This window comes from Natator depressus, chromosome 2 (assembly GCF_965152275.1).
Source record: "Natator depressus isolate rNatDep1 chromosome 2, rNatDep2.hap1, whole genome shotgun sequence".
Taxonomy (NCBI): Eukaryota; Metazoa; Chordata; order Testudines; family Cheloniidae; genus Natator; species Natator depressus.
Window position 1 is genome coordinate 131,767,130 of NC_134235.1, and position 23,003 is coordinate 131,790,132.

Sequence of the window (23,003 nt, forward strand, 5' to 3'; positions counted from 1 at the left end):
ACCCAGAGTAGAGGGTGGGCCAGGATTCCCCTCAAACCTCCCAACTCCTGGTCAGACACAGGAGGAGTCGACCTGGACTGTGGGTTCACAAAAACGGCCAAACTGAGGGCTGCCGTGAAGCTCCAAGGCGAGCAAACCCGCCAATAAGTGCAAGACCCACCAAGATAGAGGAGGAACTTTGTCATACTATTCTGTGGATAAATTAAAGACTGCAATCTCCAAAACTGCCAGTCTGGCACCTTACACCAAAACAAAAAATCTGCCCCCCAAAAAATGGCGGGGGGGGGGTGGGGAGGAGGAGGAGAGAAAACAGGTCTGCCTGTACACAGGGGAGTGGCTAAAGATGAGATCTTAGGGTATCTGTTGACCACTTTGGGCACTCTCTGTTGTTGTCATCTCTTCTCAATCCAAGTATATAATTCTTTGATGTTGTTGACTGTGATTTATTTACATCAAAGGACAACATACTTCTGACTTGTACACAAGTAATTTCTGTATCTATTTCAAATGCAGCAGGTTTATCAGAAATTCGCTGGACTACTTGTTAGAGATACAGGCCTGGCCTGCAGATGTGTTCTTGAAGTTTATTAATTTAATGTAGCATCAAAACAAGGATAGGATTCTGTTTTGGTTGGGTATAAGATGATAATTGTAAACAATTATATTCCTATTAAATGTGTTCTGATTTTTTTTTGGCTAATGAGTTTATTACTGCTACATATGTATATTGCAGAATGCTCAGAAAATCTCAGTCATGATTTGGGGTCCCATTCTGAAGACATGATGTTTGTCTTGGAAAGCTTACAATGTGGATATTCTAGCTTTTTAATATAATGTTCTATTTTGAACCATAGACTTCTTAAAATGAGTATGGTGGTTGATGTCTAGCACTGGTATCAGCAGTGCTGTCATCAGGAGACTCTAAGCCAGGTCTTGTCTACAGTGGGGCAATTTACAGCGCTGCAACTTTCTCGCTCAGGGGTGTGAAAAAACACCCCACGAGCACAGCAAGTTTCAGTGCTGTAAAGTGCCAGTGTAGACAGTGCACCAGCACTGGGAGCTACGCCTCTCATGGAGGTGGGTTTTTTTAGAGCACTGGGAGAGGCTGTGCCACGATCACACAAGCCACATTAAAGCGCTGCCGCGGCCACGCTTTAGTGTTGCCAGTGTAGACTAGCCCTAACATTTTTTCCCACCATCATTAAACAATGGGAGTGATATGTGCCTAATTGTGTGAACATACCTAACTTCGTTCCTTAATGATCAGAACACCATGCTGTTTTGTGGGTATCGCAGGTGTTTTTCAAATGGCTTCTGCTCATTCCCTCTGCTGGGAATCTCATTCCCTAACACTGAGAGATGTAGGCTACAGCATTCCAAAGCAACACTTGTGAAGAAGGGCTCTAAATGACTTGACCATCTAAGGGGGAAGGTATTTTCTTCTATCAATGTTCAGTTTCTAATTGCTAACTATGAGGCCTTGTTGAAATCCTATTTTGCTAACAGTTACTCGGAGTTTAGACTTCAGGGACAAACCCCCTCAGGAGGATGGGGCCCAATTTATAGCCCTGATTAAGGAAGGCAAACTGGTAGCCAAAACATCTTTTCAAACTGCAATGGATGTTGCTGAAACCACATCTAGAGGGACAGGCATAGGAATAGTTCAGAGGTATGGATGTTGGCTGCACTCCAGGGAGGTTCAGAATACCATGGAGGACTTGCCCTTTGAGTCTAATCTCTCTTAATAAGATGGCTCACTAGTCTCTACATTCGTTGAAAGACTCTAGGGCAACTCTCAGAACCCTGGGCATTTACACCGCAAAGAGAGAACCTCATAAGCAGGAGTAAAATCTGAGACCGCCTTCTCAGCCATTCTACCACTAGCACCCATTCAAACCACCATGCAAATCTTGGTACAAAAACCTCGGTATATTGCTCCCTCTACCGTAACTCCAGCTACTCAACCCTATCTACCATCCAGGGATTACTTTTGACAGGACGATTAAAGACTGCCTACCCCTACTGATTCCATCCACTACTCCCCCCCCCCCCCCGCCAAACATTTGGTGGCTGTCTTGCTCTTTCCACCCAAAATTGGAAAGTAATCACAACCAACAAGTGGGTACTGGAAATCATTCCCTTTGGCTACTCTGTAGAGTTTTTCTTCCCTCCTACCCCCAAACCCTCTTCCTGGGGCCCTTTTCAGGGACCACTCTCAAAAGGCGATTCTCCGTCAGGATGCAGGTGCACTCCTCCAAAAAGGGGCCATAGAACAAGTACCACTTCAGCACCAAGGGAAAGAGTTCTATGCCCCTTTTTCATGGTGCCCAAGAAAAACAGAGAATGGAGATCATTCTCAACCTTCATTCTTTTGCTCACCAGAAGGCGCTGTGGTTCAAGAACAGCAGCAGCTCCCAGCAGAAAATAACTTCTGCAGTTCTGCCTTTTGCGCACCAGAGGGCGCTGTGGCGATAGAACAAAGCAGCAGCTCCTGACCAGCTAAGGAAGAGAGAGCCTGACTTCTTCACAGTGCCTGTCAGGTCAGGAGACAGGAGCTATGGGGAGACAGACAGCCTGGCATGCTGGAGGGTCAGAGAAGGGCTCATGGGGGAGGACAGACTGGAGCAGGGGCTGAATGGGAGTGGAGGCACATGGCCACAGGGGGGAGGGAGGTGCAGGGCCAACTGGTGATGGGGGGTTCAGAGCTACATAGGGACAGGGGGTGGCTGGGTGGGGGCACAGAGACACATGGGGATGGGGTGAGGGGTATAGGGTCACATAAGAGGAGGGGGGTGCAGGGCCACATGGGGATGTGGGGAGTGGGTGTCTGAGTGGGGGTGAAGGGACACATGTGGACAGAGGGTGCAAGAACACATGGGGACAGGGGCAGATGTGCCTGACTGAATGGGAGAGGCTAGGGGTCAGCCAGGGTCTGCATGGGGCTCCCTAACAATCCCTCCCTGCCCCCCCCCAAAAAAAAAACCTGTTCCATACTTTTCCCACCCATACACAACAACCCTCCAAGTTCACAACCCAGGCTCTTTCCCAGCAACTTACTTTCCTCTCCCTCAGCTCCTCTGTTACCCCTGACTCCTCCAAGCCTTTGTACTGCTTCCGAGGAGTGCGGGAAATACGGTTCTGTATTGTAGTTTAAATGATTTATTACTCTGAGTTCTGTATTAATATGTCTAGTAAGGAATCTATTTGTCAAAAAACATTTCCTGAATCTTTTTTGTTGTCTGTATTGTTACAGACATACTTGCTGACCAGGGTTTTGAAATAAATGACCAAAAATAATAGAAACTGTTGTGGTTATATTGTGTTGTTTTGACAAAATATGCAGAATTTTGCAGAATTTTAAAATATTGTGTGCAGAATTTTGGGGGTTTTTGTGCAGAATTCCCCCAGGAGTAAACAAAGCCGCACTCAACTGGCCCAGACAATTCTGTTTTCCAGACCTGTGAATATCAGCCTGTCCTTCCATCTGCATCCGACTCTTCCCAGATCTATTAACTCAGGAGAATGTCAAGACCAGGCATCCCAACCCAGGCCCCCCCTTCACCTCAGGACCTGGTATTTGGATGAGCATTCTAGATCTGATGTCCATGCTTGAAGTCTATTCTCAGTCAAAGAAGGAAAGCTATCTGGATAAATGGAGGCATTTCTTTACCAGGGCTCAGTGTAATTAGTTATCTCCGAAATCTGGAGCTAACCCTGCGATTTTACGCTATCTCATGGCCCTGAAAACTTCAGGACTCTCCATTAGCTCACTGGGGGTCTGAGTACCAGAAATCAGTGCCTTCCATCCTTCAATAGAAGGCCATTCTATTTTTACTCACATGCCACAATTAGATTCCTGAAAGGTCTAGTTAGGATTGCTGGCCACATGTTCCATGTCCCACCTTTCCATGAAGGTTGTCTTTTTAGTTGCCCTCACTTCAGCCAGAAGGGCAAGTGAACTGGGAGCACTTGGTTGACTTCCACCCAGCCCCCATGCACCATATTTCATACGGAGAAAGTTTCTCTTCACCTTCACCCAAAATTCATCCCTAAGGTCATTTCTGAGTTTCTCAGAAATCAACCTAGTCACATACATGGTTCCAGTGAGGAAAGGACACTTCACTCTCTGAATGGCAGACGAGCTTTGGTGTTCTACCTGCAAAGAACGAAACTGATTTAGAAAATCACCATAGTTATTTGTCGCCATTAGCAGAGTGATCACAAGGGCAAGCATTATCTATTCAGAGCCGCTTTAGTGGATCTCTAGCTGCATCATTATTTGCTCTTAATTAGCATGTATTCCTCCCTTGGATGGAGTGAGGTCGATTCCACTAAGGCACAAGCAACCTCAGCAGCACATCTTCAAGGGGTACCTGTACTGGAAATCTGTAAGGTGGCTACCTGGAGCTCTATCCATACAGTCACAAAACATTGTGCATTAGTTCAGCCTCTTCTGCAGATGCAGCTGTTGGGACAACAGCATTATAGATCTCTATACCAACTACATCTTCATGTTTCCCCTCCTGTTTGAACACTGCTTACCAATTGCATATGTGTGGAATACAGGGACCAGCTCTCGAAGAAGAAATGGAGGTTACTTACCTATAACTGGAGGTTGTTTGAGATGTGCCCTCCTTCCCCTGTGCTTTGAATCCTTATGATTCACAGTAAGAGCAGAACTAGAGAGGTATCAGTCTGCATTGCCTCTTATACCTTCAGTCCAGACCACAAGGAGGGCAACTGCACTTGAATGGACTAATGGACACTGCTTGCTTGCGAAATCTGCAATCTCACGTGCATGGTGTACATGTGTACCCTCATGTGGACTACAGATAAGGACCACACATCTTGAAGAACGTACAGTTACAGGTAAGTGACCTCCATATTTAGTCTTCTCTTGTCAGAGAGCCTTATATTAATAGTGAACATGGAATCGTCACTACAATAAGAGTCTCAAAATTACTAATAATTGGATGTCTGTATTTGTCCTTATTAGGGGGTGGAAAATAAGCTTGAATTACAAGAGTTCCACAATAGTAATTCAGCGTGCTTCTCTGAATGTTTATTCTGTTCCACACGTAAAGTTTTCAACATTGTCTGTTCGTTACTTCCCCCCAGCCCCCTGTATTCTTACTGCTTGCCATTTTAATACTTGAACAACTGGTAGAGAGAACTTATAATCCTTCAGTCATTTGGCTTGTCTTCTTAGAGGGTATTTATAAACTATATTGTCCAGAGTGTTCTGTAGTGTCACTTACAACACAGAGAGTACTTTCAGTATTAAAGAAAAAATGACACTGTTTGCTTAAGTGGCTTTTCTAGATCATAATGCAAGTGACAATTTAATGAGAAATTTTCATAGAACCTAACTCATTCCACAAATGCAATATGCTAAAACTTTCCAAAGATCTATTTTCTAGTAAGCAACAAAGACTACATTAAAAGCAAATGACACCAGTTATGTCAAACTCAAAAATCTAATGGCCAAATTCTACCAAAAATATAAATAGCATTTTTAAAACATAAGTCCAGATGCCCTCTCACAGAAAAAAAAGATTGTGGTGTATGGGGCTATAGGGAGGAAATATCCATGGGGAGATTTCCTTGAAAACATGGGTGGATTAGGGGAAGGTTATATTCCCTACAGAAAAGACTACACGGTGCTAGATTTCATTCGAGGAGGTTCAACCTAAAACCTTGCCATGTTATGTGACACATGTTTGCATGGAGCATTTATCTCCTATTTTCAGGGATCATTCACCACCGCCAGTCACAAATATCAGTCCTTTTATCTGAAGCTGGTGAGCAGCAATCTAGTTACAAGAATATCCGTGTGGTCCTGTACAGAGATAGTGTACTAAAGCAGTTGTTCCTAAACATGGATCTGTTACTTATAACCTGAGTGTCTGATCATACTTCAGATTCCTTGCTGTGTTTTGGGGCTAGAACATGGGCATAGAACCTCCAGTCATCTTGCTGCTGCGTTGGCATCATCCCCCTTTTCCATGCTGTTACATTTTGTTTCAGAAAGCTAATCATTTTAAACACTTTCCCAGTATCCCCTTTGCTTTAAAAAATAGGCTTGTAAATTCTATAAAGCCAAACATTCAGTTATAGGCAATGTACAGTAAATACAGCAATGAAAATAAATATTTTCAATTAAGAAAACTGTTTTCCTGAAATCTGTGACTTGAGAATATTTTCAGCACTCCTAACAAACCAAAGTTACATGATAATGAGCTAATTACTATTAATTGTTTCTAACTTCAGTTTGTAAACCACAATGCAAATTTCAGAAAGGAGACATTTCAGAGTTTTAAAAGAAAAAAGAATGCTGGTTTCAGTTAATTTGAGAATTCCAGGAATGTGTTTCACATTTCTGTTATAGTGAATGAAATGAGTCACCCAGAAACCATTACTAAAATATTTTTTGTTGCTCCTAAATGAAAATGACTTTAAAGCTTAGTGCCTGTAGAGTGGAGTTAGAGAGGAGACGATAATGTGTGAGAATGAACTTAAAAAGTGGTAGGTTTTGACCTTTACTTGTATCCTGGTTCACTAAATACAGGTATTAGATTACAAAACGTAATACGGAAATTATTTACAGAGGGCACAAGAACCTACAGTGACAGCTTTTTTTCTCTGGGTGTCATGTGCAAACGTCCGGGTTATGATGACACTTGAGGGTGTGCTTACCAGCACAGCATCTGATTAGTCACTTAACTTAGCAAGGAATGTCTTGGCACATACCTTATCAAAACATGTGAATATATCAGCAGAATAACATGTTTATTTCCTACTAAGCACTTCAACACACAGTATAATGAAACAACTTAGTATTCTATACACTGTTAAAAAACAAAGTGTTATGATACTTCATTTGAGTTGGTCTTCTCTATGAACAGTTATCTGATGTGTTTATCTATTGAAATATATTTTACTCTCCTTAAACTGCTTCTCTAGTGGTTTAGTCAGTGCATGGACAATGTTCAAAAGTAGTGTTGTCTGTCAGACTTTAACTATTCCTCATTCTTACAGTGAAAAAGATTGAAGCTAATATATCCAAGTTTTTTTCATGCTTAGTAGTATTGCTTTTGTTTTATTTATTATTTCTTGAGAATAGGTGACGAAAAGTATCCTTGAGATCAGTCCATTACAAAGTTCCACGGACTTTAAATATTAATGTTAAATATTAACTTTAAGTATAAAATTCTTTCTTCTTTGAGTGCTATGGGTGCTCCACTCCAGGTGATGCACTCCAGATGCACGCACCCAGCTGTTGTCTCACGGCGGCATTAGGGTCTGTCTGTGCGCGTGTGTCCTGTACCCCCTCAATTCCTTCTCAATCGGCTGAAGACGGGGCTCAGGAAGAGGTTCAGCACTGCCCCTGGTCACTGAAGGAAATAAGTAGAAATAGGTAGATAGAAGTATCCCAGTTCTTTCCCTTCCTTTAGAATAGTTATTCCTTGTTCATTAGCTAAAAAAAGTTGTTTGGTTTTTTTTACTCTCACGTTTGTCTCCCGTTGAGACTTCCCCCTCAGGCAGTCATAGCTTCATGATGCCGGGGTCCCCTGGATTCAAAAAATGCATCTCCTGCAATGAGTCTGTGCCATGGTCTGATGAACACTCACACTGTGTGAAGTGTCTAGGCGAGACACATGTCCCCGCTAAGTGTGTCCATTGTACTAGCCTGAAAACCAGGGCTCGCCATGACAGAGACCTGCTGCTGAAAATGCTCCTTATGGAGAAATCTCTGCAGCCACCAACAGAGACGGGTACAAGTAAACCCTCTCCCTCACGCCCCCCTGCCAGGTCGGAACCTACCAGGAGCACGGCTTCACTGTCTCATGCGAAGAGGCAGGAAACCCCAATCTCTCCACATAGAGACCTACAGAAAAGGTCTCTGGCGAAATCTCTTCCTCCGGTGCTGACAGTGGCAAAAACTGGCACAGCTGACCACCCCAGCACCTCAGGCACAGCTCTCATGGGGCACAGAAACCAGGACTTGACTACCCCACAGCAGGCAGCTTTCCTCGGCACTGGCCCTGCCAGCACCGTGGACGGACCCAGTACCAGCAGTGCAGTCCACGAGCCTGACAATGACCTCCACTGCAGACGCACCACTCCCGCAGAAATTGCTGCAGACGTCGGCTCACGCTCTGAGACCCGCAGCACCGCAGTCCACGGAGCAGCAGTAGTTCTTGAATCGGGCCCCAGAGCCTGACTCTCCCCTCCTAGGCACCGAGCACTCACTCTCTGACGAAGCCGCTCTCACCACCCGACTTGGCCACCCTCACCGACCGTGAGAATGACATGCTGCAGCAGGCAGAGTTTTCCCTGCCTGACTCTCCTCTCCCGCCGGAGCCATACCTATTTCAAAGCACACCACTTCACAAGAACCAGCCTCAATTTCACTACTTTGTCCCCCCATGGGTGGGGCCCCACTTTTCATACCCTGTGCGCTGGCCTCAGTGGTACCCTTGAACTACCCATTGCGCCAATCCTCCTCGCAGACCTTCCACCAGACCGCAGACCCTCTCTGCACCTCTATCTCCAGTTCCATCTACGTTCAGAGCTCCTGAGCTGCCCCTCGAAAATGTGGGCTACGAATCTTTCCCTGAATCACCTGCTCATAACTCTCCATCAGCTGCAGATGAAGCTCGCATGACACCACTGCCACAGAATGTGGATGATTTTAAGCAATCAGCCATGACATTCCATTAGAGGACGTGCAGGAGACACAACACAGACTCCTGAAAATCCTCCAACCCTCTGTGCCATGAAAGATTGCACTACCCATAAATGAGGCTCTCCTGGAACCCACTGATACGATATGGCAGACCCCTGCCTGCATCCCACCAACATGTAAAAGGGCTGAACGTAAATATTATGTACCAGCTAAGGACGTAGATTTCTTATTTTCCCACCCACTCCCCAACTCTCTTATGGTGGATGCAGTGACCCGTAGAACAAAGCAGCCACAATACGGGCCCACTCTGCAAGATAAGAACCTCAAACGACTTGAATTCTTGGGCCATACTCCGCCCTCCTTGCAAGCTACAACTATGACAGTTACAAGTTATTTGACTTTACCTCCCATATCCCAGAGGACAGAAGAGCGGATTTTAAATCTGTCCTCATTGAAGGTCAGCTGCTGTCTAGGACAGCGCTACAAGCATCCCTGGACACGGCAGACATAGCAGCCCGCACTACTGCCACCATGGTAGTGATGCACTGGTCTTCCTGGCTGTCTGCATCTGGCATCCCTAAATATCTGCAGACCAAAGTGGAGGATCTTCCCTTTGATAAGGATAAACTTTTTTCCAAAAAAATCGATGAAGTTCTTCACACCATGAAAGACACTAGGGCCATCCTGTGCACACTGGGGATATACCCGTCTCTCCCCAGGAGGCAACAGGATCAACCTTATCAGAGGCCCCATGCACAACAATATCACCGGCCCCAGTTGAGACTGTATGATACTGAGAGGAACCGCAACAGACCTCTCAGGCACAGACAAAACCATGCACAACCGACTACATCCCACACATCAAGAAACAAACAAATAACAATTCCCCAGGGCCTCTTTATTCCCCATTTTAAAGATAGGTACTATGTTTTCCCTTCTCCAGTCTACCGCGACTCACCCCATCCTCCAGGAGTTCTCGAAGATAATTGCTAACAGTTCCAAGATTGCTTCAACTAGTTCCTTAAGTTTCTTAAGTACCCTCAGGTGAATTTCATTAGACCCTACTGACTTGAATACATCAAATCTATCCAAATATTGTTTAACCTATTTTTTGCCTATTGTGGCTTGGGTTCCTTTCCTTTTGTTGTTAATATTAATTGGGTTGAGTATCTGGTCACAATTAACCTTTTTAGTGAGGACTAAAACAAAATAGGCATTAAACACCAGAGCCGCCTTCATATCCTCAAATATTACTTCTCCTTCCCCACTAAGTAGTGGATTTACACTTTCCTTCATCATTGTCTTGCTCCTGATGTATTCGGAGAACCTCTTCTTATTGCCTTTTACATCCCTTGCTGGGTCTAACTCATTTTTGTGCCTTAGCCTTTCTGATTTTGTCCCTAGATGCCTGCGCCCTTCCTTTGTACTCCTCCTTAGCAATTCGTCCATGTTACCACCTTTTGTAGGATTTCTTTTTGATTCTCAGGCCATTAAAGAGCGCCTAATGGAGCCATATTGGCTTCTTACTAGTCTTGCTATCTTTCCTTCACATTGGGATAGTTTCCTTTAATGTTGTCTCCTTGAGAAATTGACAGCTCTCCTGAACTTCTATTACTTAGCTTTTTATTGCCATGGGACCTTACCTACCAGTTCTCTGAGTTTGTTAAAGTTAGCTTTTTTTGAAGTCCATTGTCTTAATTCTGCTGCTCTTGCTCCTTTCTTTCTTTAGAATCATGAAATCTATCATTTTGTGATCACTTTTATCCAAATTGCCTTCCACCTTCAGATTCACTTCCAATTCCTCCCTATTAGACTTGACTCTGACCAAAATGTCTGTTCCCTCCCCCTCTCATTACTTCCTCCACTTTCAGAAACAAAAAGTTGTCCCCAATACATTTCAGTAACTTTTTGGAAATTTTGTTTTGCTGTATTACTTTTTCCAACAGATGTTTAAATAGTTAAAGTCCCACATTATTATCAGGGCTTGTGATTTGGTTATTTCTGTTATTTGTATTAGAAATGCCTCATCCACCTCCTCTTCCTGAGTTCATGGTCTATAGTTGCTCCTTTCCCTCATGTCCCCCCTATTTTTTTCCCTTTCATCTTTACCCAGAGATCTCAGCTGGTCGGTCTCTCACCACCTCCTAGACCTCAGAACAGCTGTACAAAATTACACTGATGTGATTGACCATGTGATGTATAAAGCAAGTTTATTTCTGCATTATTTTTGTATTTTATGCATTGTAAAGTCCCGGAAAGACACACAGAGTAGCTATTGCCTAGATTCAAACTGAGCACCTGTTACTACCATGGACTTCCAGGGGAGGGGCAGGTGCTCAATTCCACACAGGATTTGGCCTTTAAACAGCTAGGTCACAGGTTACAGTTTAATATGCTACATCAGTAATGGGTGTAAAAGTGTTGTCTATCTGCACTTGGAAACTACTGGACTTCGGGGGCATTTTTAAATTAGGTCATTTTTAAACAAAATTTTGTAGTTTTGTCTTTTAAATAAGACAGAATTTTAAGCTGCATCTTCCGATGTTTCCTTTGAACACTGGCCTAAGACAGATAAATGTAAGTGTAACCCTTCTGCCAGTCAGAGCTGGCAGGAACAAGGGCCGGGTTCAGTATCTAGGGGTTCCGTTCCAATAACACAATGCAAAACCATTTCAAGCCCCCAGTGACCTGGGACAAATATATACCACCCCACTGGGTGCCTCTAAGAGGCAATACTTCCCCTCTCGCAAGCACAGAGTTTGAGCGTAGCAAAAGCCTTTTAATAATGGAGAGAAACAATGTGGCATTATGTTGGGGGAAACACCACCAACAGGATTCATAACACAAGCCATGAGCAAAAACCCACCCCAAGCAAACTGGGCCATGTCCTCTCCCTTTGGTTCTTGAGTCCAGCAACCCAAAAGTCCAATAACCCAAAAGTCTCTGTCTCTGTCCTTGGTGAGTCCAGAGTTCAGAAGTTCATCTGCAGAGTTTTAACCCTCCACCCCCCCCCCCGCCCCAGCCTGTGTGGAAATTGGGGGGGGGGGGAGTAAAGGGGCATCTTTTGTGCTCCGACAGCCAACTGCCCCATCTCTCTGTGGGTTTCTGCTGCAGCCTTCACCGCCAGCCGCTCCTCCGGTAGCTGTCCTAGAAGCCACTCCGCCAGCTGCTCCCCCCGGTAGCCATCCTGCGAGCCGCTCCGCCAGCTGCTCCTCGCCGGTAGCAGGCCTGCGAGCCACTCACCAATATATCTTCAGGCTCCCTACTACTTAACACAGTACTCAGTGATTTCAGCTCGTAGTAGGGGAGTCCCAGTGCTGGTGCACCATTGGCCGAAAGTGAATTCAGCTCTGCAATCTGTAACCAGACTCCTAATGGAATCAAAATTAGCTCTGCTATTACACAGTGGAGAGAGGAGGCAGTGCAGTTGGCATTTAGGGCCCTCAGAAGGGGCCCATACCACAAGGTACGAATGTCTGTCCCCAACCTTTCTCAATTCACTGAGTTTTGGAACCCATGTCCCTTGCCTAGTGAGTGCTACTTAGTTGATGGCGAGTACCTCCATCATAACAAAAAGCCAAGTACAGTTCCACTGTCCTTGATTCACATCATCAAGATAACAACACTTTATTCTTCCTGCCCCAATAACAGAGAAACTGGGGATCCCACAGCAGCCAAAGTGTGACCATCTAGGTGGGGTGGGTGGCACATGAGATCAGCCCCTGAAGTTCTTTTCCACAACTCACCACCAGATGTCAGGATAGAGCTCATCCTGACTCTGCTTACATAAGAAAAATGTCTCCATTTTTGGTTGCAAAAGCACCAACTGAGCTTGAACGGTTGCAACACAGGTTTCTTGAAATCTTGTGCTGTGGCTGTACAGGAATGGAGGAAGAGATTCCTTGCTTTCATCACAGTGTCTGAAATCCCATCAGCAGACCACTTTCACATGGTTGACTGCTTGGTTATTAGTCTTTATTTTTGGTAGCAGTGGCAAGTGTTTCTTACTATGAGAAGTTTTTAGCTAACTTTCCAGATGGGATCATTCAGATTTGGATTAATCTGCTGGCAGCTTTGGGGCAATTATTAGAGAGGACAAATACAGGAGCTTTTCTGCTTGAATTTCAAATATACCACCCAAAGCAGTTCTGGAGGCTCCTCAGAAAATATTTACTTAACAATTACTAAGTAAGCAAACCGCATACTGAGTGTAATTTTTTTGTTTTTTCCATTGTGCAAAGATTCTTTGTGCCAACAATATGCAAGTGCCCTGAGAAACCAAGCTAAATATGTCTACATGTAGAAACTTCTTAGGCCAAGATTCTGAAGTATGGTCACTTATCTGAAAAGAGCAACGGTTATCAGGTGACAAAATATCTCACTTTTTATCAAATATATGCATGAAACTACTTGTAAAATTAATGCTTTTTCAATACTCCAAGTGTAAAATGTAAAGTGAAATATCTTCCCTTAATGCAAAACTGACAGACTTCTTTAGAGCTGTTATGAAAAATGATGATAAAGGAAAGAAGGGTAGTATTGTGATGGGTGTTAGTACTGTGGCTTTTCAAATTTTAAAATGATCTCAGCTGGTGTCTTCTAAAATTTTTTTATAAAAATTCTTGGATTAAACAGTAAGAGAAACAAAGAACGAAAGATGGGAGGCTCATGGCAGTATGGGAGCAAAATTAAAGTAACGGAAGTTAGAATGGGACCTTGTGTTATAAAATAAAACTATAAATTAGCCAAAAAGTTAGTAAGCACAGACATGTTTATAATACATATTTTACTGATTTACTACTTCTGTGTTTAAAAACAAAACACATATATAGTTATACTGATTTTGAAAATGACCCAATTTACTATTATCTCTGGCACTTACCTTCAGCACATTATTTTGACAAGGGAGCCTTGTAAGTTCTTTGATCCAAAGCCATTTGAAACCCTGTTTAAAAATCTAAATATGACTCACCATGCTTGTCTAAGTTGCTTTATATAAAAAAGCATTTTTGGTTTGTGTGATGACACCTTCAGGAGACACGGTCGCAGGTATTACAGGTCCCATTTTACTTCACAAAGTCAAAAGCCCAAGCCTGGAGAGAAAAAAGAGGTAAATGTATAAACTGTGTTTTTTTGTTTGTTTTTTTTTTAAATAATAGCAAATGTACTTCATTTACTGACCAATACATCAAAAAAAATCACAGAATCTTACTCTGTTTTCCCACAGACTATGTAATTTGTAATCTCCAGAATCAGGTTCAGGAAACATAAACTTTGTGTGCACATCCAGCATCATTTATAAACTCTGTTCTTTGATTCAGGGAAAATACAAATTCTGTAAAAGTACAGGTGAAGTTTTTATGATCTCCAAGTCTGATTCAGCGAACTCCAATGCTTTGTGGACACAGTAGGTCAAGCTTGTAAAATGTGCTTACCACCTATAGCTCATATGGAGAAATCTTCACAGCTTATTTTGGAGGTTTGATCCTACACACACTGCCTTTATTTTGTTTGGGAAGTTTCTAAATCAGCACAAAAAACTTGAAAAAGGCACAAAGTGTGTGTGTGTGTGTGTGTGTGTGTGTGTTAAAAAAAAAAATCATTCCCAATAGGTCTTCTGACAGGAAGCTTGGACAGTGTTAGATCTAGCTCTGTGCTAAAGTAACACAGGCTTTTGATGTATTGAGTTAAAGTTTGTCAAATCAGCACTTCATATCGTTTGCTTTTTGTGCATTTGATATAAGGGCATAATATTGTATGAGAAGATGAGCCGTGTGAGCAGAGTGGCTTCAGTAAGTCATAACAATTCAATATTTATCATAACATTGAAAAGAATCAAGCAGCTAATTTAAAGCTTGATTTCTTTTCCGCAGAAAGAGCCAATGCCATTTTTTAAGGAAGACTTTCTTTTCATCTGAGGCAGATAGAACCAAATTACCCTGGTTTTATTCCTAGCAGTTGCAGAGGTGGGGAATATTCTCCTTTTAATCTTGTGGTTCAGTATCCCACTAGGTTCTTAAGTTAAAGGGTCACTATCTCTAGCTTAGATAGGCCTCAACATGTACCCTACAGTACCTTAAATTCTGAATAAGTCTTCCCAAGTTCTTCTGGTGTCCAAATAAACATGATCTAACATTGTCATGTTTCAGAGTAGCAGCCGTGTTAGTCTGTATTCACAAAAAGAAAAGGAGTACTTGTGGCACCTTAGAGACTAACAGATTTATTTGAGCATAAGCTTTCGTGAGCTACAACTCATGTTAGCACTGTTATGCTGCATGTCATTTTATATGATCATTTGGGCAAATGTAATGTTAAACGTACATTGGGGTAGGCTGCAATGAGAAATGACTAACTTAACTAGTCAAGGAAGTACAGGCATTGAAATAGAATCACATTTGTGACAACTTAGTGGAGGAAGTGTTTCTGATGCCTTGGATAAATACACAGTTTAGAAACTATCGAAGTGGAGTACAAGTGGTAAATAAACATAATTTTAATTAAAAGATCTCAAACTGTTTAAGATCAGTAAATGTTGTTCTCATTTTACCTTGAGTAAAACTAAGACAGGGGTCTCAAACACATGGACCTGCCATAGGTGCCGACTCCACTGGCAGCCAAGCTCCCCTCACCACCACCACCCTGCCTCTGCCCTACCAAGCGTGCCGCTTCCCCACTCCTCCGCCTACCTCTCAATGCTTAGGACTTTCCAGGGAGGAGGAGGAGCAGGGACGCAGTGCGCTAAGGGGAGGAGGCGGGGCTGGGGTGGGGATTTGGGGAAGGGGTTGGAATAGAGGCGGGGGGGCAGAGTTGGGGCGGGGACTTTGGGGAAGGGGTTGGAATGGGGGCTGGGAAGGGGTGGGAAGAGGCAGGGCAGGGACGGGGTCTCATGGAAGGAGTGGGGTGGGGTGGGGGTGGGGGGCTTTTGTATCTTTGTCTGAAAAAGTGTCAGTGATGCGGCCCTCAGGCCAATGTAGTAGTCCTTATGTGGCCCTCGTGGTGATTTGAGTTTGAGATCCCTGGACTAAGATATCAAATTTTTGCAACTTGCTCACTGTCAGATGGTAAACCAGTAGCATAGTTGACAATGGAATCTAGTTGTCTGTCTTACTTCCATTGTGTAAGCATTAAACCAGAATGTTTTTCTTAAGGAAAACTGTTATCTTACAAATACCAAGCAGCTGGTATATTAATATGCTGATGCTTTTTCAAGCACTTCAGGTTATCAGTCCAGAGTTAGACCTTGACTTTGATCCTGTGGCATGTTAGACACTTTCTTTCAGCTGGAATTTCCCCGGTTGCACCTAAAATAAGTTAAAGATCCAATCAGGAAGTTGATATCCTTCCCCCACACCCGCTCCAAACACTAGCAGTGCTGAGCCATGTTCATTTGCCCTGGCAAACTGCCGTGTTTATGATCCAAGTTAAACACAGGCATTAGTACTGTCTAGCTGCATATCTCTTATTTACCTTAGAAATTCTGCATGATTAAATGATTCCTCACTTCCTGAGCTGGCTCACATATAGCATTGTCTTCTAGTGGCCTCCGCTATCCTCAATGGGTAAACTGCTGTTTGCCTCTCATGCAGGTATATATCAGGTTTGATAGGTGTATTGGAATATATAATGTGCCAACAGTAGCTTAAACACTTTTCCAGGTCTGTATAATAACGTCTCATGCGATTTGTCTAGACACTTGAAATAGTTTAAAGTTCTCAAACTTTCCATCTCTAAACTGGTGAGCCTTTGAGCAATGTTACTTGTTACCTTGAGCTAATTTCAAGGATGTAGTAGTACAGGATTCATGAGTCACATCTTTGAAGTGTATATACTGTTGCCTTAACAACAGACAACATATATGTTACATATTTATCTCTTCGTTTGGAATTTTCCTACTCTATAATAGGAGTGCCCATCTTTCAAAAATATACACATAAATAGGCCAATCAGTTAGCTCAAGATAAAATCAAATAAGCCAGTAACATCATCAGTATGACAAAGTAATTTTCCATGAGAGTCTCATGCAACAACTACTCCACTCTACCCATGACCCATCTTTTTTGCAGATGAGAGAGAAAAGATAACCCTGAAAGCTAATAAACTTGGGCAGTTACGGATCGACTGGTAAAGCACATTCCAAAGTCTCAAATTCCCTGCTTGCTGAGTGGATTACCCTTTTATTGCCTTCAACAGGTAGGGAATGTGAGAAGCCCAGAGTGCATGCTGGGAGGATAGGGGCTGTGACTTCCCACTCCCCCTTTTGTCTTTTGCTTAGCTGTTGGTAGGAGCAGGAGGTAATGGGGCCAGTGAATTGGCTTCCAGATGTCCCTTCCCTGCCTATTTAAGCTAGCCTAGACTTTTCAAATGCCTCTTGCTCTCCAATTAGCTGCCCTGCCCTCCTTCCCCTTCATTCTATGTTAGGAACAGTCCCTTTTATGTTGCTAGGAGTCTGACTGCCTGCCTGTTTTCTAGTGATCAGGAAGGAATTTTTCCCTTTGAGGCCATGTTGGCAGGAAGTTCGGTGGCTTTTTTTTTTTTATGTCTTCCTCACAGCCTCCTGGATGTACAGTTAATTGAAAACAATAGATTATTGGAAGGTTTATATAATGAGGGTAGGACTACTGACCCATCACAACTTCTGGCGTGTAAAGGCTAAAAGCACCAGCTCCCAGAGGTCAGTGGGACTCAGGGTTTTGCTGTAGGACCTTACACTTATATAAGGAAAGAGTCCCAAAATCTTTGAGGACTGAGGTCTCTTCACCACCAGCTTTGTGGCCTCTGTCACCCCCCCCCCTACACAGGGATGGGGAGAGGGAGGTTTTATAATTGAGCTGAGTCTGTAGGGTACGTAAGGGAGCGTCTATCCTGAGTTACTGTTTTGTTTGTGAGGTTGGAGCCCTGTAACCTGCACTGGAACCTATTAAAATGCCTGGTACGTAAGAGTGAGGAGTGGGCATTGTAGGTGCCAACCCCAGTGTATAATTAATAAAGTTGCAGCCTGCTGATTAAACCCATCCCATGTGTCTGTCATTTATTCTCCTTCCTGGCCAGGTCAGTGATTTATAATTCATGTAATTAGCCTGAGTTGCAGATAATGATGGGTAAAGTGGTATATATGTACAGTCTATAGACTTCAGGATATATAGGAAATGGGCTTTATGGGAAAAAAGCTCTTACAGTTTCACACAACAGGAAAATATGTATGGTGCTGAATTCCTTTGACCAGTTTCTAAATTAATTTCTCAATGTGATTCAAGGTGATACTTCCCTCCCTCCCTCGCGCACACACATTTGTTTCCACGGCCAAAAAAGTCCCAGGATAGTTGAGATTTTCACCCTTAGTGGTAAGGACTCCTGGCAATCTATCTAGATAAGGGGTGGGCAAACTATGGCCTGTGGGCCGCATCTGGCCCCCCAGGGCTTTGGATCTGGCCCACAGGATTCCCCCCCACTGTGGTGCCACAAGCCCCACGCCACTCCCTGAAGCGGCTGGCATCACATCCCTGCAGCCCCTGGTGGGGGGAGGGGGGACAGAGGGCTCTGTGTGTTGCCCTCGCCTCCAGGCACCACCCCCTGCAGCTCCCATTGGCCGGGAACAGGGAACTGTGGCAAATGGGATCTTTGGCGGAGGTACCTGGAGGAGCGGCAAGGGCAGCACACGGAGCCCTGTGCCCTCCCTTTTCCAGGGGCCGCAGGGACATGGTTCTGACCACTTCCCAGAGCAGCCTGGGGCCAGGGCAAGCAGGCAGGGAGCCTGCCATGGCTCCGGTGCGCGCCGCTGCCACCCTGGTGCTGCTCTAGGTAAGCGGCACTGGGCTGGAGCTCGTACCCCGAACTCCTCCACCCCACACCCCAACTCCATGCCCTGAGCCCCCTGCCGTAGCCCCCACCACTCCTGCACCCCAACACCCTGCCCTGAGTCCCCTGCCACACCCCTCCTGCACACCAACCCCCTGCCCTGAGCCCCCCTGCACTCCACACCCCTCTCTGCACCCTAGTCTGCTTCACTGAGCTCCATCATACACCTCGCATCCCTCCTGTGCCCCAATCCCTTTCCCTGAGTCCTTTCCTGCACACCGCACTCCCTCCCACACCCCAACACCCTGCCCCAGCCCTGCATACAATTTACCCACCCAGACGTAGCCCTCGGGCCAAAAAGTTTGCCCACCTCTGATCTAGATCCTTTCTCATTTTGTCACATACATTCACCATGATCTATGATATTTGTATCTGAGGAAGAGGTGCTTCTTTGACACATCTAGGAATGTGATTGCTTTTTATTCTGTAAAGTGTTTTCTGATTCTCTCATTCTTTCTACAGCTTATATGCAAAAACCAAAGTGGAAAAAATTCTTGGGCTCTGTTTCACAAAAATGGGCTAGTATGGGTGCCTCATGGTGAGACACTAACTGACACACACAATGACAATCCATGACTTACAAATCAGGTGTTGGTGTCTATAGATAGCCATGCCTCCACCTTGTTCCGTTTTTGTATGTTTCCTTAACAAAAATGTGACTTGTGTGCTTTGTTCTGAGGACTAAATATTTGTTGCATGTGTTTTAACTCTATTTTCTTTGGATGTTTTAATATTGCATATATGATTTTTGCCATCCAACCTGAATGCATCTTTTCTAAATATTTAGCTCATGTTTTTTAAACTTGTTTTAAAAATGAGATTATTTCCTCCAGTTATGGAGAAGGAACACAATTGTGTATGTGTATACTCAAACCCAATGGACACATACAACTGTGAATATATAAACAAAGGTCTATGTATTTATATTAAATGTATAAAAGTATATTTTGTGTATGTACAAGGGGTCTGCCCTCACATAACTTGTTGGATCAGGGCGTTCGCTAATGGTACAATACTTATGTAAATCACATTGGCCAGGCCAAGCCTGGTGAATTTTTTATATAGAATTACATGGTAAATCACCCACAAATAAATGTAAATATCTTCTCTACTTTGATGGGGATATGTCAGAAATTCTGTACACACAGTATAGGCTGTTGGAAGATTTTCAAAGTTAGGCATGTACAGTCTTGCCCATACATTTTTAAGTTGGGGGGAGCCACACAGAACAGCTTAAAGGGTTAGAGTATAAGTTATACATACAGCATATATCCTTCAGCAAGTTTGCAGTGTTACACAGAAGTTGCTATAATAGACTCTTCTGATGTAAACCGTGTGAACTTACATATTTTATGTTGTACTACATATATAAATAAATGAAAATTATTTGGAAAATATATATGCTTCCCTGTATGAAAAGGGAGGCTAATGATGTTCATGGAATATTGGGTTGTATTTATCTTTAGTTGATCTATTTTCTTTTACTAAAAAATAGACATTCCCAGTTCATTAAAAGGGGGAATGTACATTTAGACTTGGTTTCAAATTATGAGAAATCCTAACTTCTGACATTCATGCTATAAGGAGCTATTATGCAGCTTTGCAAGTTGAAAGGCCTATTCTTAAAGTAGTAAAAGTTTGTGAAATATGATTTTACTGGAAAAGTGAGTATATTCTATATTCATAAAACCTTTTCATCTTTACTGTTATATTAGAGAAAGATTAAAGATTATGTCCAGGTTATTACTTCAGTAAACAAATACAAAATCTTTTACTTTGCAGCATTTGCTGTCATTAATCCTGCTGCTGAAGTCAAGTATGAGTGATCATTAGGCTCTTTTGAAAGTAACCCCAGAATAATCCATATCTATAAAACAATAAGGTTTAAATTTGCAATTCTCTTTATGAGAACAGTCTGATTTAATTTGGGTTTAGAAGAGCAATTACTATACAATATAATTTTGCTTTAAATCAGGTTAGGTTTTATTATATCTTTAAACATACAAAGTTGTCTGCATGACTTTTTTTCATTCACCCAGACCATTTTAAAATTATGGGATTTATTCACAGTTCATAAAATTCATGTTGTACATTTAAAGACCAAATCCTTGTTTCGTTATTCATGTGAGTAGTCCCATTGAGTAAGGCAAGTATAAGTATGTTTCTGTATTCATATGGAAAAATTGATCCATGGAGTGAATCTGTTGGCAGATCTCTCTGTTGCCTTCACATCACTGTGTGCACAGTCACAGCAGAGGTTCTTATTTCAAATCCTTCTCTACTTCACAATTAAATCTAAATTTGTGTGGATCTGGCTGTGGGACAGGCTTCAAGAACTGCACTCAGTGCATGTGATCAGAGTTCAAATAGCAAAGTCCATCTTTGTGTCTAGAGTTCAAGATGTTTTGATTCAAGATACCTTGGTTCTTTGTTGTCAGACACTGGAAGGGTTTCTTATGTCCCTCCTGTCTTCCTGGACAATACAGAATATCATCATGGGGCAAATCTATACTAAAGTATAGATTTGTGTGCATGTATGTTTACAAATAAACACTATGCGGCCCTATAAAACAGTAGTTTGGCTTTTTAGTTCTGATTATCAATACCTTGAGAAGGCTGTCGCACTGAACAGCACAAGGAGAAGATTATAAGGGAACATGGAAATATGCTTAATTTTAGTGTATTTATTTGGTATACAAAATTGACATCAAAATTGATTTAAGCTCCAATCTCAATTCCTTAGATATACATCTTTAATAAATATTGTTGTTAGAGATTCCTCCTACAGTTTTCATTCCCTCCTCTGCTTTTTAACAGAATAAATGTAACTTGCAAAACAAAGTCTCAACAAGGTAGGGAGAAATCATTATAAATTGATACTCTTGTAGGAATATTATTCTGTGCAGTTTCTACTATATTTAATAAATTGTACCAACTATACCCTTCATGCTTACATAATCCTGATAGAAACTGATCCTTACAGAATAAAATAACATGCTCCTGGCAATCTGAATAATGTAGAGTCAGTGTAAGATGTTTCATGAAATATATAAATAACCTTCTGTACCCAGAAGCAGTATATACTCTACTAGTTAAATATAAATAACCAGAAAATTAAGGCAATTGTAACAGAGGTAGATCCTTTTTTCCACAGCTAGGTTGTAGACAAATTAGAAAAGAATGCTACACATTCCATGAGCATGTTCCATACCTTGCCTGGCTTTCCTGTGCTGATTCAATGCCATGTGGAGTGTCACCACACTAAATGGTGTGTGGCAAGTACGCCTATGTATCTTGCTTCTGCAGTTTGTCAGGTAAAGATGGGGAAATTCCATAAACTTGAACTGTTGAAGAAAAGAGCGGTTACATGGAACTCCTATTTGACAGTGTTGCCAGCACTGACAGTTGGCATGGCAACACAGTGATTATGCATATTTACTACCAGCCTGCTGCTCATCCTCTGAAACTGGGAATGCATACGGCCCACGTGATCCAACCCTACCGCCTGTCACCTTCACGCTCTGGAGAGAGGAACAGCAACCCTAATGTGACTCATCTCTTGTGTGAAATGGAAACAAAATTTATTTTAATAACATGCATTCAAACTTGTATGTCACAGATACTATCTGGGTCTATGTAAAAGGCAGTTATTCAACAGCTGTCCCACACGTGAGTGTGTGTGTACACTCTCTCTCTCTCTCTCACTCACACACACACACATTTTTGCTATATTTGTCTTTATCTGGCTCTCCAATAGCCCAAGATGTCACTGGTGCCAAACCAGTAACTTTTTAGGATGAAATGTTGCTTTTCCCCGTCACATAATGAATCCTTGACCATAGTAGTACACGCTTTGTGCTGCCACCCAGAGCTTTATAGCATTGGCCTGGTCTTGCTGGAAAGGCATTGTGATATAAAAATAAAATTATTAAAATTAGTGAAATTGGTATGAAATTACTTGACAATCATGCTAATAAAGGCTTGGGAAATTTACTTGTTGATTTAGTATTTTAGTTCTTGTCCAAGTTTTGATCATCTTGCACAATTTGGCTTGTTGCCCTGACTACCTCACACACACCCTTTAAGTCCTTCCCTTGGCTCCCACTCTTCCATCTGAAACAAAAATTTCTTATCCTTGGTTTCAAAGCTCATCACAATTTTGTTCCACCCTACCTATCCAACTTGTTACCTTTATGTCAGGTAAGTGCCTACCTATGATGCCAGCGTTGATTGCCTGCTTCTCAAACAAGCACTTTCATGGTTCCTTCCATATTACTTGAGCGGAAAGAGCTCCTAGTCAAAGTCCATAAAGCCAACTCTTTAACTTTTCTTAAGTCCCTCTTCAAAACTCACTTCTGCTATAATACAGAAAGAAACTGGAATCCGAGATTGGCGAGGTAGGTTGTGAATTGTGTAGTGGATCTAAAGGGTCCACCCCAGTTGATGAGCCATGTGGTAT

At 42.8% G+C, this 23,003-nt stretch overlaps 1 protein-coding gene and 1 long non-coding RNA gene across 2 annotated transcripts in view; one reads left to right on the plus strand and one right to left on the minus strand.

The window, feature by feature from the left end:
- The window catches only part of RETREG1 (reticulophagy regulator 1), a 128,163-nt gene that overhangs the window by 44,498 nt on the left and 60,662 nt on the right, over positions 1-23,003 (plus strand). The gene's annotated exons all lie outside the window — the stretch shown is intronic.
- LOC141981547 (uncharacterized) lies at positions 6,649-21,924 on the minus strand. Its single transcript, XR_012637823.1, has 3 exons — positions 21,756-21,924; positions 13,662-13,782; positions 6,649-7,394 (listed from the first exon to the last, which is right to left on the minus strand). It is a non-coding gene; the product is annotated as an uncharacterized LOC141981547 (long non-coding RNA).